The sequence below is a fragment of the Ornithodoros turicata genome, chromosome 1 (assembly GCF_037126465.1).
Source record: "Ornithodoros turicata isolate Travis chromosome 1, ASM3712646v1, whole genome shotgun sequence".
Classification (NCBI taxonomy): Eukaryota; Metazoa; Arthropoda; class Arachnida; order Ixodida; family Argasidae; genus Ornithodoros; species Ornithodoros turicata.
The window spans coordinates 179,212,196-179,229,483 of NC_088201.1; the positions used below are offsets into that span (position 1 = coordinate 179,212,196).

General features: G+C 49.7%; 1 protein-coding gene across 1 annotated transcript in view; it reads right to left on the reverse strand.

The window, feature by feature from the left end:
• Nucleotides 1–16,764: 16,764 nt before the first annotated feature.
• LOC135378833 (uncharacterized) overlaps nt 16,765–17,288 on the reverse strand; it is a 78,219-nt gene continuing 77,695 nt past the window's right edge. Inside the window, exon 7 of the mRNA XM_064611945.1 lies at nt 16,765–16,852. The gene's annotated coding sequence lies outside the window, so the exon portion shown is untranslated. The remainder of the gene's footprint in view (nt 16,853–17,288) is intronic.

Genomic DNA, 17,288 nt, shown 5'->3' on the forward strand with positions numbered 1-17,288 from the left:
CACCGCCTTTGAAAATTTGAAAAGAAAGAGAGGTGAACGGTCCACGGCACAGCCGTGGTGCTCTCGAGTGGTAGGATTCCGAAGATAATACCCCTCTCTACCACAGCTCTGAGCGAATACGGCTGTTCTTCCCGTCACCGAAGCATACGGACGAACGTGAGCAGACATATGATTACACCGTCAAAAAAGAGCTTTTCACACTGTTCCAGTGGAAACGAACTTGATGCACCGCTCGTACGCAGCGGTCCCGCATCCGTCAGTTTTAACGAAAAGCCACTTTGTAATAATATATTTTTTTCTAACAGTGTGGGCCAGGAGGGATGCCTAGCTCTTTTTAATGTACATGAGACTTGCCTGGGGAAACTTGGTGCAGGAGTAGGCTGGAAAAAAAAAAAGATAGAACTCCATGTGTGAGGGCTTACAAAAGTTGCTATCGAAACATCTTTGACAGCCGCGTTCATAAGTTTATTTTCTCGTTCAACGTCTACGGTTTGTGTGACAGGATGCGAGTATATGGACCACAACTTCGATTGCTCATAGAAATATCAGCAAACAAAAACCTGATATCCGGCTCAGCGAAGTCAAGGGGATCTGCTGAAGCTGAATTTCTTTGTTTCCAAAATGTAGTTACAACGGTTACCAGCAAGTAAGCCGTTGATGCGAGCAAACGAAGCCCAATGACTGCTTTGAAACAAGCAGCAAAACACAAGGACAGGAGGAGCTGCAGGAGGAGCAAAATAGGAGCTGTGTGGTGTGCCATCCTCCTGTCCTTGTGTTTTGCTCCTAGTTGCAAACCTAAATCATGTACCAACTGACCCAATATACCGTTTTAATAACCCAATGATTGGGTCGTCGAGGGACATTACGTTGTACAAACCCACACAAAGCCCATGGTTGTACATGCCCATGTATACCATGGGCATGGTTTATGAAAGTCCACTTAATCAGAATATCGTTCATTGTGATAGTCACCTTCCACGCTGAACTTTTGCACGGCGATCAAGAAACCACAGACAACAACTGATTTGATAATGACGCTAACGGTCAACAAGCGCCATGAAAGGGCAGCAGTGGGGGTCGACAGGTTCAGACCATGGATGGAAGGATGGGTGGATGGATGAATAACGGCCTTCCGTGGGTGGTAGCATACGCCACCTAACCTGTTAAGAAAGTAATCACAAAGCTACAAATTGGTTAATTCATAAAGTATTTAGTATTTAATAGAACACTATTACTTATCTCTCTTTCTGCGCTACCAGTCGTTCAATCGGGATCTCGTCACTACCACCGCGTCTTCGTCCACCCCCACCCTCCCTCGCCATTTCCAAAACTGAGCGCCTCCCAGAGCTCGATGCCCTCTTTTGGTGCCGGGTTGAGTCCCCTACATCTCAAGATGACATGCCCCACTGTTTCCTCCTCCCCCTCAGTGTACCAGCTACATCTCGTGTCAGTTTCCCTTTGGAATTTCGCGTAATGAGTTTTGGTCCATAACATACCCGTTCTTCTCTCAAACATCAGCGTGCTTTCGTACGACTTATCAAGCAGTTCCTCTCTTGCGATATCTGTATTTCTCTCCCTGTACATCTGCAGTGCTGGCGTCCCCTTCATGCGTTCCTGCCATTTTCTTGTCTCAACTTCCCTCACTCCGGTTCTCGTACTCTTCTTTCCCTCCTCTTTGGTGCATGTGGGGTATCTGTCTAAAACCATTCTGTTTCTCCTCCTCCACCGAGTGTCAATATTTTGAAGGTATATATATACGATAGTGTCCTCCTTGCCCAGCTGTTTTCCCCCCAATGTTCCCCTACCTTTGGCGCAATAATCGCTATGATGTTTACTGCCCTGCGCGCCATTGTCCAACAAATTCCTGCTTCGGGTGATCTGCCGGCTGCTCAAGCAGTACTAGCGCTTGAGCCTCTTCTGCGCCATTTTCCCTCTTCACCTGTGAACGGCTGATCAGCCGCCACTTCCTCCAATCCAACAGCCCCTTATCGCCACACGACTATCTTTCAATGGAATGCTCGAAGTCACCAGTCGAAGACGCCTGATTTTCGCCAATTCTTATGGCGGCACAAATTACCCTTGCTCTGCGTCACCGAATGTGGTATCACAGAAGATTTTCGGCTCTCTATCTACCTTACCTTCCTTTCTGAACGAGGACGAACAAATCGTGTCGCGCTTTTTGTCCGGTCTGACATTCCCGTAGTCCGCCGGACAGAGCGCACGCAGGGACCTGGTGACTATGTGGCCTGCTCCGTTCGTCTGGGCTCCCTTCATCTCACGGTTGTCTCCCTTTATTTGCCTCCTGGTGTTCCCTACGACATTGCTGAATTGGACGCACTTATTGCCAGCCTCCCGTCGCCGCTTGTGCTTTGTGGTGATTTCAACGCGTATAATGCGAGATGGGGTAACACACGCACCGACGCAAGAGAACAGCGCCTTGCGGACCTCTTCGCCGAGCCGTAAGTATATTAAATGACGGTTCCCCTACCTTTCTTCAAGCCACGTATCTCTTCGTATGTCTTGATCTTACCACTGTGTCAACATCAGTGGCTTGTCTTTTCACATGGGGTGTAGATGCCGACACCCTTGGAAGCGATCATTAGCCTGTTCTAATCGGCATCCGACGATCGCATCAGCCGCATACATCGCGCTCCGTCAAGTGAACCAACTGGCAGCTTTATCAGACTACACTGGAGTCGGCTTCATCAAACAATGCACTGGGAAACTAGCAGGATTTTGTCTGTACTGTGGCAGGTGCTGCGCAGGCTGCTACTAGCTGCTGTACTACGCTGCAGTCGATGGTAAGTACGAGCGGTTACGTGCTCTTCGTCGTCGCGCGAAACGCCGTACCCGACGCACCGGCCACGCTTCTGACCGCCTCGAAGCTCAGCAGGTTCAAAAAGCTATTGGGCGCCATCTGCGTCACCTTGCGCGCGGCCATTGGCGCAGATTCGCGTCCTCTTTATCACCTCGCACGCCACTCTGCCGGATATGGGGAGTACTACGAGGCCTCTCTTCCCCTGTATCTCAGCGGAATCCGTTCCGCTCCCTGTCCCGCTGTACATCACAGTCCGAACTACAAATTGCCGAAGATTTTTGTGCAAGACTTACCACCAGCACTCCCAGCTCAGCGACGCCTGTAGCCCCATTCCACGCGCCAAGTCATCCAATCCTGGACACGCTCTTCACCCTCCCTGAACTCGAAACTGCACTTGCAGCCGCTCCTCCGCACACCACACCTGGGACAGATCAAGTTACCTATAAGGCCCCTTGTCACCTTCCCCAGTCGGGTCGCTTGCATCTCCTGCGGCTTCTCAATGAGGGGGCCATGGAAGACGGCCACGGTGGTTCCCATACTCAAACCAGGCCAATCGCCGCACCACATTGACTTTTTTCCGTCCCATTGCCCTCACCAGCTGTATAAGGAAGCCACCTCCACGCATGATTTTCACACGTCTGAGTTGGTTCCTTGAGGCTGCTGAGTATTTCCCGAAAGCGATGGCGGGTTTCCGCCCGGGCCGCTCAGCGCTGGACTGTGCCGTCACCCTAGTGAGCCAGGTACAACAAGCCAAAGCAGACGGATTATTGACTGCCGCTGTGTTCCTCGACGTAAAGAAAGCCTACGACAGCGTTTACCATGCCATTCTTGACGCTCTTGCTGCGGCTCAAGTTGGCGGCTGCCATCTGCGGTAGATACAAGACTTTTTATCAGGCCGCTATCTCTTCGTGCGCACCGCTGATGGTGACACCACCAAGCACCACGTGACCCGTGGGGTCCCGCACGCCAGTGTTCTTTACCCCATCCTCTTGCACGCCCTCAGCCAATCACAGGAGCGCGATCTGCTTAACATCCAGGCCCGCGGCCTTCGCATTTGTCTGGGAGTACCACGAACATCGGAGACTTACTGTACTCTTGCTGAAGTACGGGAGACGCCTGTTCCCCTTCTGCGGGATGCTGATACCCTTCGAGTATATACTCGCTATCTCACCAGTCACCCTCACCGCTATCTTCGCCATATTGACGACGAATGCCCTGACTCAGCTTTCGGCAAGGCCATCGCCCGCCTGAAAGATCATCTTCCTTCCTCCTCAACCACTCCCTCTTATGCGCCACCAATGTGGATCTTTGCACGTCATGATATCTGTTTCACTATCCCCGGTCTTCAGCGCAAGCGTGACAATCCCGCACCTGTAGCCCTACAACTCGCTCTCGATTTTCTGCACTCCACGTATCAGAACCATCGCCAGGTATATGTAGGTAGGTAGGCCACGTAGGTATCACCTACACGGACGGCTTAGTCACGGCAGACAGCTCGGGCGCTGCATTTTGTATCCCTGATAGTGACTTTCAGCAAGCCTTTGTCCTCCCATACCCAATGTCTTCTACGGAAGCAGAACTCCTCGGCATCCTGTCGCCTCTACAGCACTTGCTCGGTCTGCCGGCAGTGGGTTGTTCTGACTGACAGCAAGACTCCACTGAATCTGGTGCTCTCTTTTCGCCCCAGCATCATATGCACTCTCCACACGCTCATACTGTAAGCTCTGACACAACTTGCGGCTACTGGTCATTCTGTGACGCTTCAGTGGATCCCGGGACACGTAGGCCTTCTTGGTAGCACCCGCGCAGACACAATGGCAAGAGACGCAACATGCATCAGAGCTCTCCCTGCCACCCTTCTGCCCCTAACGATCTCAGCCTGCTCCCTGTACATTCGCCGGTGGTGCTGTTTCCGTACCCGGCAGTTCCGAGCGGACTCTACCTCATATCATCATTTCGTACGTCTCATACACCCCCTGCAGGACTTCACTATTGCCTGCCGTTGCAATAGAGCTGAAGAATCACTCCTCCACCGTCTTCGAATGAATGTTGCACGGACACCCTCACTCCAGTATAAAATGCGCCAGACGGAATCCCCCAATTTCGCAACTTGTGTGGGAGCCGACATTGAGCACTGCCTCCTATACTGCAAACGGTACCTCTCACAAAGACTCATCCTACAACGCCACTTGCGACAACTTGGTTACCCTAACATCACTTTGGCCACCTGCTCGGCCCGGTCCTGCACAACCAGGGGGCAGTTACGACTACCCTCTTCAGCTTTCTCCGGCCCACCGGCCTCTCGACCAGCCTCTAAGGCCCTGTAGCAGCTGCATCGCCAGTCCCTGACATCCAGCACCTGCTCCGTGGCTCGAGTAAATAAACGTCCTCGGGCCAGTTGGAATCTGGTAGCCGACACCAACGGACTACTGCTTCCTCTCTCCTCTAATTCCAACAATTGGTGACCCGAACGTTTGACGTTCCACGCCATTCATAATGTCTACAGGGGACGGTCATCCTCCCCGGGCATTCCTCCGACGATCGCTTCACCCTCGCGGCCGGCGCAGCTCAAGCCCTCGGTCCAACGGCATGTGTTGGTACCACCAGCGGTTCGGTGCCGAGGCCCGGCACTGTTTCCAACCTTGCTCGTGGTCGGGAAACGCCCCGCCCAGTCACTAATGGCGAAAAGTGCACCGGGTCAAATCGAAAGTCGCCTTTTCTACGTTGTAGACCGTGTGTCAGGCAGACGCTTTCTCATAGATACCGGTGCCGATGTCAGCGTTATGCCCGCTAGCAAAGCCCATCGCAGCCGATGTTTCGCAACGATGTTTCACCTTACACACCGCCAATTTCACCACCATCCCGGTATTTGGCCAGCAGTCCCTCACTTTGAACCTGAGCTTACGACGAGACTTCCGATTGATTTTTTATGTAGCCGATGTCCCACAGGCCATAATTGGTGCTGACTTTCTGACGCACTTCCGACTCTTCGTTGACGTCGCTCGGAAGCGCCTTATGGACGCCATCATCTTCCGGCTCACGGCATCCGGCCTCGCATTCCACCCTGCCACAGCCTTTCTTACTGTGCGCCGGCGTCGCCCTACTCCCATATTCTGGAAGCCTTCCACGAGCTCACCAAGCCCCATGACTGTACTCGCCCGGTCAATCACGACGTCGTACACCACGTCGTCACTCAAGGCACGCCCGTTCACTTTCGCCCGCGTCGCTTGGCTCCCGAAAAGTTCTCCATCGCTAAGGCTGAATTCAACCACATGCTCAAGCTTGGAGGAGCAACAAGAGAAGGGAAAGGTTACCCACGGTGTGGGCTTGCTATTCCCTAAAGCTTTCAAGCAAACAAAAGAAGACACCAAGCTTGGCATTATCCGACCGTCAAGCAGTAGCTGGGCATCCCCACTCCATATGGTGCCCAAGAAGACAGGAGACTGGCGCCCTTGCGGTGATTACCGTGCCTTAAACCTCGCAACGGTGCCCGACAGATACTCCGTCCCTAACATCTTAGACTTCACCGCTAACATCAAAGGCGCCACCGTTTTCTCTAAAAATTTACCTGGTGCGCCCTACCACCAAATACCCATGGCGGAAGACGATATTCCGAAGACTGCCATCATTACACCCTTTTGCCTCTACGAGTTCCTGCGTATGCCGTTCGACTTGCGTAATGCAGCCCAGACATTTCAACGGTTTATTAACTCTGTCACCTTTGGCCTCCCTTTCGTCTATGCCTACATATGGCGAATTCGGGTGGTCATTTCGGAGCAACTTTTTTTGCCAGATCTCGAGCAGTCATGTTCGCTTGGTCAAAATGAAGCAAATCTTGCATGTTCGCGTGGCGCTTTCCGAGCGCTCGGAATTTGCTAGCTAGCACTTTTTTTGCCCGGTCTCAAAACGATCGAGCAGCAGATTGCTCAACTGTATCCGGTGTCGTCACATCCTCACTGCAACGGTGGCGAGTGCCCTCATTGGCCCGCATGTTGAAATCACGTGGTTTAGCAGACGACGGAACGCGAAGACTTGCGACCGCGACGCCCCTAGCGTGATCCAAGTACATAAAACCGCTAGATTCCTAGCAATCATGTTCGCGTGGCAACGGTCACGTGATCCAGCTCGGTCGCCGACCTAGCAATTTCCGAGCGCTCGGCCGTTTTGCTACGAAATGACCACCCGAATTCGCTATTAGACGATATTTTGGTTGCCAGCGCTACCCCAGAAAAGCACGCCGAGCACTTACGAGCTGTCTTCACTCACCTTCGAGATTACGGCATTGTAATCAACGCCGCGAAAAGTGAATGCGGCGTGTCGGAGCTTGACTTCCTGGGTCGCCACGCTAACCAGCACTGCATCCTTCCTCTGCCTTCTAAAGTCGCCGCCATCAAGGATTTCCCTCGTCCCACGTCCGTCAAACAGTTGAGACGTTTCCTCGGTTTCGCGAACTTCTATCGGCGCTTTATACGATCTTGTGCTGCCACACTGGCCCCGTTGGAAGCTCTACTCTCTTCCCGAAAACGCGACGCCGCCACGCTACCGTGGTCCGACGACTCTATCGCCGCCTTCGACAAAATCCGGCAAGACCTCGCCGACGCCACTCTTCTAGTTCATCCCCGGCACGATGCCCCTACTTGCATCATGGTGGACGCTTCGAGCAGTGCTGCCGACGCCGTCATGCAGCAGCGAGTTTCTTCTGCTTGGCAGCCCATCGCCGCCTTCTCGCGCAAGTTCAAACCTGCAGAGACGCGCTATAGCACGTTTGGACGTGAGCTCCTGGCCATATTCCTAGCAGTGAAGCATTTCCGGCACTTCTTGGAAGGACGATCACTCACCTATACATGGTGTCCCACCTATTTAAAAAAAAAATATATATATAACACTTTTTCCAAGATGAAATCAATTGCAATATAGCATATGATGAAGGGCACTCCTTAGGGGGGCATTAGCAAAGTCCAAAGGCAATGTCTTAATTAACTTTCATTAATTAACTTTTTAATTATAAAAGCTACGAAGTTGTCCCAATGAGAACATCGGTTCCTTTCGGTCACCTAATATCGTAGCCGTTTTCAGAACAAAAATCCGTTTGATAGATCGCCGGCAAAAAATTCGTGAAGGAAAACCTTTTTTTTTTCTTTATTTTGTTCATTGAGCATCTTCGGACACACGTATTTCCTTCGTCCCCAACGTGAGAGGGGGAAGGCGCACAGTACCACCTCATGCGTCGAAGATGAGCTTTGACTTGCGGAAACAAAACAAAAACAAATGTATCGGGTGACTCTATCGGAACTGGCCTTATCTTGGGTTGAATTTTCTGTTTCTTTTAATCTTTTTCCAGGACCCGAGAGGCGATAGTGTGCTCTTTCTCACTCTCACATTGGGGGTGAAGGAAAGACGCGCCTTCTAAGAAGCGCAATGAACAAAATAAAGAAAAAAAAAGGTTTTCCTTCACGAATTTTTTGCCGGCGATCTATCGAACGGATTTTTGCTCTGAAAACGGCTACGATATCAGGTGACCGAAAGGAATAGATGTTCTCATTGGGACAACTTCGTAGCTTTTATAATTAAAAAGTTAATTAATGAAAGTTAATTAAGACATTGCATTTGGACTTTGCTAATGCACCCCTAAGGAGTACCCTTCAGCATCTGCTATATTGCAATTGATTTCATCTTGGAAAAGGTGTCATATATATATTTTTTAAAAATATGTTCACAGTTATCTGGGACACCCTGTATACGGATCACAAGCCACTTACTCATGCTCTCTCATCTTCTGGTACCGGAATACGCCTCGAGAAACCCGGCACCTGGCCTTCATCTCAGAATTCACGACTGACGTACAGCACGTGAGCGGCGTCAACAACCCCGTGGCCGATGCTCTCAGTAGAATATCCACCCTGCTCACACCCACTACAGCGCAGTGCTCAGCTGTTTTGTCTCTGGACCTTCTTGTCACTGCTCAGTTATCTGATGAGGAGCTGGCCGTACTGCGCACGAAGCCCGCGTCCAGCAGCCTCAAGCTTCAAGATGTTCACCTCCCCGGGGCAACGGCCACTGTGATTTGCGACATTTCACAGGGCTCACCACGACCTTTCGTCCCCCTCGTATTACGCCGTCCCATCTTCGATGACTTTCACGCTGTCTCCCACCCCGGGGTCCGAGGCACACGAAAGCTCATAGGCACCCGATACGTCTGGCCGAATATGCACGCTGATATCAAGCACTAGGTGCGCACATGGTTGCCGTGCCAGAGAACCAAGACCCAGAGCCACGCCCGTCTGTCGCCAGAACCTTTTCTACCACCTAATGCCCGTTTTGACCATGTTCACATCGACTTGGTCGGTCCACTTCCGCATTCCCAGGGTTTCAACTACATCTTGACGGCCGTTTACCGTTTCACCCGCTTCCCGAAGCGGTACCCATTGTTGACTCCACTGCTCGAACAGTTGCATCCGCTCTTACCAACACCTGGATCTCCCGTTTCGGCGCACCATCCATCATCACGACTGACAGAGGACGGCAGTTCGAGTCTGCCCGCTTCGCCGCTTTCACGAACGGATTGGGCGCCAAACGTATTTGTACAACGGCTTATCACCGTGCTTCGAACGGGCTTGTCGAGGGACTACACCGCCAGCTCAAGATCACCTTGCGTGCCACTCCTGATACACCCTGGCCCGAAGTACTCCCCGTTGCCCTTCTTGGAATACGCACAGCCATCCGATCCGACCTTCACTGTGCCGTCGCCAACCTGGTTTATATGGCACAACGCTTCGATTTCCCGGTGAATTTGTGTCCGTCACAGGAGACCAACAACCCGACGCCCAACAGGACTACGTATCCCGTCTTCGCCGTGTTATGTCTTCATTGCGCCCGGTGCCACTCCGCTCGGTCCAGCCCAGCCCGGTCCGACCTACCGATACCCGGACCTGGATACATGTTCTCACGTGTTTGTGCGATGCGATGCCGTCAGGAAGCCTCTGCAGCCTGCGTACTCCGGCCCCTTCCCTGTGACCAGCAGAACCACCCACCACTTCACCCTCTTTATTAACGGCCGGCAGGACACAGTCTCCGTCCATCACCTGAAGCCGGCGTTCCTCGACGTGTCCCTCAGCTCGCCCCTTCCCAGCAGCCCCAAATCGACGGCACCCTCTTCCGTGGACAACCGCACAGCTTCACCTCTCCACCCAAGTCACCCGATTCCTCAACCACGCCACGTATCCTGGGCACGCAAGCTCGCCATTTTCGCTAGGGGGGGGCGGGGGGGTGGAGCCCTGTAGCAGCCGCATCGCAAGTCCCTGACATCCAGCACCTGCTCCGTGGCTCGAGTAAATAAGCATCCTCGGCTCGGGCCAGTTGGAATCTGGTAGCCGACACCAACGGACTACTGCTTTCTCGCTCCTCTAATTCCAACAGCCCTTTTGTGTGTCTGTCTGTGTGTGTGTGTGTGTTTCTTTTCTTTTTTTTTCGTTTTCTTTTTATGGAAGAAATATCAAGTCGGCCTATGCATGACTAACCCCCCCCCCCCCCAATGTTATAACCCGATTTTCATATCATATTTTACTTAGTGCTTCCGTGCTTTCGAACGTCGACCAGCCCATATCACCCGCCACTTCCTCATTGGGTGTTCTCCCATGCGCCCCAGGCGCTAGTCGCACTACTCCCCTTTGTCGAGCCTCCATGAAATGTAATATGCCCGCATTTATGCTTAGGACCGCGTTCCCAAAAGTCACACCCGGTACCATTACTCCTTTCGATACCATCCATATTGCTTCATATCGACTGTATACCCAGAGCGCTCTGGTTTTCATATCTGACGCATTCCTCCTGACTTTCTTCATGGCCTCCCCCTCGTGTTCTCTCAGACAATTTTGTCCGTCCGCAAACCGTACCCCCAGATATCTGTATTTCTGAACGTCCTTAATTTCTGTACCCAGTACGTGGAAGGGTATCCCCTGCGCCTTGCACTATACGTCATAGCACCTGACCTTTCAGTACCGAACTTTAATCCCAGGGCTTCTCCACCCTTTCCGCATATGTGTATGAGGCTCTGCAACCCGGGACCTTTTGGCTCGTTCCTTGTGTCCCCATTCCGTAGCTCAGGTTAAAGCCGAAACCGTTGCCTTCTAGCTGTCTCTCACTACCGCTCATATAAAGCATAAAAAGAATTGGTGTCAAGGAGCACCTCTGTTTGAAACCCCTTTTTACATTGATGTTTCTTACATACTGTCCTTCCCATTCCACTCCTACGGAGCTATCCTGATATATCTGCCTCAAAAGGTTCACCATACCACTGTCCATTCCAGCCTTCTCTGGCATAACATTCCATAGGATGGAATGAACCACCGAGTCGTATGCCCCCTTCGTGACTAGAAAACTGAGCCATACTTGTCTTCGTTCCTTTTGCGCAATTTCGATGCATTGTGTCAACACAAGCAGGTGATCCTCCAGTCTCCGCCCCCTCCGGAAACCATTTTGTAACTCTCCCAGTATTCGATTGTCCTCCAGCCAATTTTGGATTCTGCCCTTCAAGACCTCGTCAATGTGTTGCTCACTATCCCCCTCAGTGCATTCTTGCGCTCAGGTCCGAGTTGCTTTATTAGCTTAATAGGAATTTTGTCAGGTCCAGCCGCTGTACCTATTGGGATCGCCCTGAGAGCCCTCTCCGCCTCCGTAACTGAGATCGCTCCCAGTTCCGCTTCTTCCATTTCCGTTCTGTATTCTGCTATGGTTTCCTCGACCTCTGCCCCGAAAACAGATTCGATCGGTTCTTTAATGTGTTTTAGCGCCCACTGGCCTTCCAACCTCACCCCATCCTCACTGATTAGATAGTCCTGTTGCTTATCAGTCTTTTTATCTTGTACCTTGATATACTTGCAAATTTTTTCCTGAGCATTCTTGTCTTTGCTGTTTATCTCTGTCAACCACTTTGCTCCCGTTTCCTTCATTTTCCTTTGAACGAATTGTGCCGATTCTGCTTTGCATCTCGGGTAATGCTCCTATTTCTTCGTTACTATTTGGGGATCCACCCCCATCTCTTTTCGCTCGTGTATGTTCCCTGGATGCCATCATTTGTTTAGAAACAGGGATGTGTCTAGTGTTTAATGTTGCCCACAGACAGGCCATTGTCCTTCGTTATGTTCTGCTGCTCCCGTTCCTGTTCATAGATAGAATATTATATATATATATATATGCCGTTTTTTTAAAAAAAAACTTGCAACCATACATATTCCTTACACTGAGTGTTCAGCCTTTTAACTTCTAAAGTCTTTTTAAAGAAGGCACCGTCACCTCCACTTTTTTTCGCCCGTCTCCTAGTTGCATCCTTCCCATATGTAGTCTGGGTTGTGTGGCAGGTCATGGGCAGCCACCTCTTCCAAATGTTTTTTCCCTGTATTCTCCACATACTCCGTCATTTCTACCTTGCAGCGCTTCGGTTATCCCTGAGCCATTCAACCGTTTTCCTGGCTTTTGAGCCACGATCAATTTTCGCGCCCGCTGTTCTTTGTCCATTTCCTGCCTCATTGTTTCTCTGATTAGCCCACTGTCCGCGCACGACCTCCATGGGTTATGAAAGCTGCACGAAGGAGCGGCGGCGGCGAAAGTGGGCTGCGAAACTGCTCCACCAAGCTGAATCGGAGTAAGCCCGGAAGTCTCGTTGGGCTTGTTGGGCTGCGAATGCTGTCTTGCACTAGGGTTTGTGAAGGGTCGTTGAAGGGTTGTATAGCGCTGTGAAGGCGAGTTCCCAAAGGGTTTTCAAATTTTATTGCTATAACGCATTTTCATCGGATCCACCGATGGATCGACCACGATTTTTGTTCTTTGTACCGCTGACTCATATAGAGAGTGCTTCACCGAACGTAAAAAAAAAAAAAAAAATCGTATTAAAAACATCTACTTGTCTCAGTACTATGGGGATAACACTATTTATCTCGGGGAAGATCTTGTCATGACTTCTGAGCCCTCTTATTCAATTTAATTCGCGAGAAATTGAATCCTAATAAAAATTTGCCAAGTCAACTTTACGTTTTTTAGGGAGTGCACGAAATAGGGAGTGCACGCTGGTTCTACCCTATTCTGTTGCAAAATACATTGAATACTGCAATGGTAAAAGCAGTAAAAAAATTGCGAAAGTCGTCGTCTCGAGGACTACAAATTGCCTGAGATCCCCTAAACAAGTGATGCGAGGAGGCTACGTACCTGCCTTTTCATCTTCCCTTTTCCAAGCTTTTGATGATAATGGCAGCACGGTGGCAAGGAAAAGATATCCGAAAGAACAGCGGAAAGGAAATAGGAAGTGGCGGGCGAAGGGTTTTCTTCCGCAGCACTTTGCATTAATTTCATGGAGAACTGAACTTTGCCGACAATATGCGCGCCACGAAACGACGTTTTTCGCGATTTTTTTCCAGCTATAACCAAAGCTGAAGGGAATGTATTTTACACTGCAATTGGGTAAAAATCCGACGTGTTTCTGCAAAAAAATACTGAGCTGGACTTTGCAAATTTCGGAGATTTATTGGGAAAATTCCATTTTTTGCAAATTAAATTTCATAAAAGTGCTCAGAAGTCACGCGAAAAAACTCCCCGATATAAATAGTATCGACCATATACAGTCAAACCTCGCTTTACGAACACCCTTCGTTTCTCAGAAAATCGTTCGTAAATCGAGGTATTCGTAAATCGAGGTCCGAGGTGTGCAGTGCACAAATACCTCACAAAACCACGGGAAATTGATCTGAATAAGTTTTATTTTTGAAAATACTGCGTAATTGTGCTTTGCACCATACTTTCTGCAGCGTCTACCCTGTTTAGAAGAGATGACAGAAGTCTGACACTTGACTCATCCACCCGGTCCTCAAAGTACCGTATCGCGCGCGGATGAAACTGTTTCCAACGGCAAATATCACCCTTGTCACCGGCTGTCAGGACTGAACGCCTTCTCTTGGAATGGCAAGATGTTTCCATCTCGGAGACCTGGTCCAAACTTACAACCATTCCGCTTTAAACGCCCGAATTATTCTTTCAGGAAATGGTGAATCATGTTTGTGGAACGTAGCGACGTTGGGACATTGTATGTTTGATCTTGGCAGCATGTACTGAGGAACTTTCATTATCCTCCGGTCCATCGGCCTGTCCTCTGTACGTCCATAACGCCCGTTCGTATATCGAGGTCAGAATGGCTTGGCTACTTTAGGTCCGTTCCCTAATAATCCGTTCATAGTTCGGATATCGAGGGTTCGTAAAACGAGGTCAAAATACACGGAAAAACTTTGGTTCCCTGCGGAGCCGTTCGTAAGTTGAGGGAATTCGTATATCGAGGGTTCATAAAACGAGGTCCGACTGTAGTACTCACACAAGTGGATTTTTAAATGTGATTCTTGTTTACCTTAGGTGAAACACCGTGCAGGTCGAAAACAATACATGGAAACAAAGGAAAGTGCTACCCTACCATTGCAGAGTTGTGCCAAATCAAATTTCTTTGATGAGCTCAAAGAAATTTGTCAGAGGCCTTCTGTGACAAAATGTCCGCAAAACGCTGCCGGGATTCAGTTTCAACCGGCAGCGCCTGTACGTGGTCAGATATCGACGGCAACCCTGGTGGATGGCCGTGAGGGAACACTGGTGGTCCCTGACGTAATGGTGTACGGCGGTGACAGGGTCAAGTTTCTGCTCACGATTACTTACGACCTGGGTTATCAGCCTTCCTTTAATACCCCTGTCACACGGCAAACCGAATGGCTTTCCTAGCGGATGACAGTCCCACCGAATATAATTCATTTGTCTTACAATGGGTTACACGAAGAAACAGAATGTCATTCACAAGAGATGTCAGTGTCTACCATTAAGGCCCCACGGTCGAACATATGAATAGGTACATTAGTTATATTTTTATTTATTTGCTCGAAACTAGCAAAGTATTAGATTACGTCACAGAACATCTGACTTTTCAAAGACACTTAATTGGCTAAGTACCACAAGCGAAGACAACTAAGAAGCCGATGTGCACCTTGCTTGGCAACGCAGCGACTGGGAACGAAGGCATTTCTCCCAAAGGGAGTGTCTAGCCTTCCTTCCTTCGTGTCAAAAGCTATCCAATTTGTGATAAAATATTGGGGTACAACTTTTCATTTGTTCAAACGGTTTATCGTTGTTTTTGCTACCTGTCTAGTCCGCTATAGGAACGCGTTCTGGGGGATTTTCCTAAGTCACGTGATGTTCCGTTGCTCTTTGTCCAAGAGCGCTGGTGTGCGAATGACAATGATACGAACAAACGAGGACACTCGTCTCTTCGTTATCAGTTATGTTGTTTCAGATACCATAGGGAATGACACAAACAATTCGGAAAACCGCCTTCATGAAGTAATTTTCACTCGGTTAAGGCTTGGACATACTTACATCACGCATGATTTTTTACTTCGTGGAGATGAGCCTCCCCCATGCTGTGGGAGCAACTCTCTGTGGTCCACATTCTAATCACATGTCCATTACACAAAAATCACTCTCGTCGTCATTTTAAATAATTTTACAATATCAAGTGCCTTTTCACCCTGCTATAGTGCTTGGGGATGAACCACTTTTACCCTACAAGAGAACTTTCAACTTTTTTAGAGATGTTGGCTATTTAAATGTTTTATAAGTGAATGACTTTCCTTTTACTGCGGTTTACATCTCACATTCTGAGATAATTTGATGTTAATTGAACGGTGAAGTTTTACCTTGCCACACACATCACTGTTTCGGCGCACTGTAGCCTTAGATACCGGCCTCGGTGGCTCAGTCGGTAGCGTGTTCGCCTTCTGAACTCGAGATCGCGGGTTCGAACCCGGCCGAGGATGCCAGCAACTTGGTGGCAGGGTACAAGTTGCTTAGACACGCCGTCTTCCGCGAGGGACGTTAAAATACGGGGTGCCGTGTGATGAGCTTTCATCGCACGTTAAAGAACCCTCAGGTGGGCAAAAGCAATCCACAGACCGACCGCTGTGGCGTCGCTCATGATCTCAGTTGTCTCGCGACGTAAACACCCAATTATTATTATTATTATGTAGCCTTAGATGCTCGTGCGCCATAAAAACTGTAATCATCATCATCATCAGCATCAATATCAGATACCACCACTTCGTTTTACTAGTTTTACACCTATCAAAGCCTACACCTATCATTTATTTTCTTGTTCACCGAACTGGGGAGCTAAGGCATGCACACGCCCATGCCTCTTTACTGATAAGGTGCGGAACAAACATCTACATCATGGCACATGTTAGCGCATAGAGGTGTACAGGTGCCTGCCAATGTAGGCACACTCGTCTTCCATTATCACGTGACAGCCTCGACGTTCCTGTCCCCCTAATAGGCAACCACAAATGCAAGCAGAATGGGCAACTGCTACTGAAGGAAGCTTCGACGTCTAAAATGTTTTATTGATTAACGGAAACTGAGGCGGAGATTTAGCTTTCCCCTGTAGTTCATGGCGAATCCGCATCGTTCGCAGTGAGCGACGACTCGAGCTATGCTTCTTTTGAGGAACCCCCATCATGCATTGGATACGATGATAAGCACACCCGTCATTGCAGCTCAACATACCGCTACGTACGCAAAGGCAATGTACGCACGATGTACTAAAGCTCTTTTATTACTACACAAACTTCAATGGGACGAGCGACATATCCGATTGGGTAAGATCATTTGTTGATTCGTGGTAGCCAAGGTGGTCCTGAAGGTAGCAGGCTCTGATCCTACCTCCGACTGCGCCAGCTGGCGTTCCCCTGGGTTTTGCGACCGACGAATGTCGACACTGTTCCCCATGAAGTTCACCCAGGATGCATATACCAACCCCCACTCCTTCCTACTGTGTTGTTTCCATCTGTGTACGGCGGTCTTAGCCACGGCCGATTCGCAGCGCCACTACCGAATACAAAAATATAATGAAAAAACAAGTGAGGCCAAGCTCTAAAAGCACTCGTGCAAGTGGGTGTTTATTCCTAAATAAACACGTTGCTCTGTTGGGTGAAGTTTCGTCCAAACGCAGGGTCGTTACTGGAAGGAAGAGAAAAGGAAAGAAAAAGTGAGATTCATCATACCGCGAAACAACCTTATTTCTAGGATGAGCTCGAGGGGTGTGGGGTATCGTTGTCATGGGTCACCTCCCATTTAACTGTTTAGTCGGAGTGGCGCCCCTAGGCATATCTCGCTTCATACAGAGGCACTGAGAAAAGAGCGAAGAGAAACTGCAACTTTGATTCAGTCCTTGTTGCGAGGCGTGGAAGTGCTGAATCCGAAGCATGACGACAGAGCCTGAGCTTGGGCATAACGACAACAGAGGCGTAAGGTAACAAAAAAATTCATTCGAAGCCCAAACTGAGAGGTGACCCGGGATCCAGTCCAGGCCCCAGCTCTGCTGTCTAGGCGTTTTCCCTGGGTACCCTTTAGGACAAATCTCAGCAGTTACAGTCGGCTCAGCACGCGCCATCCT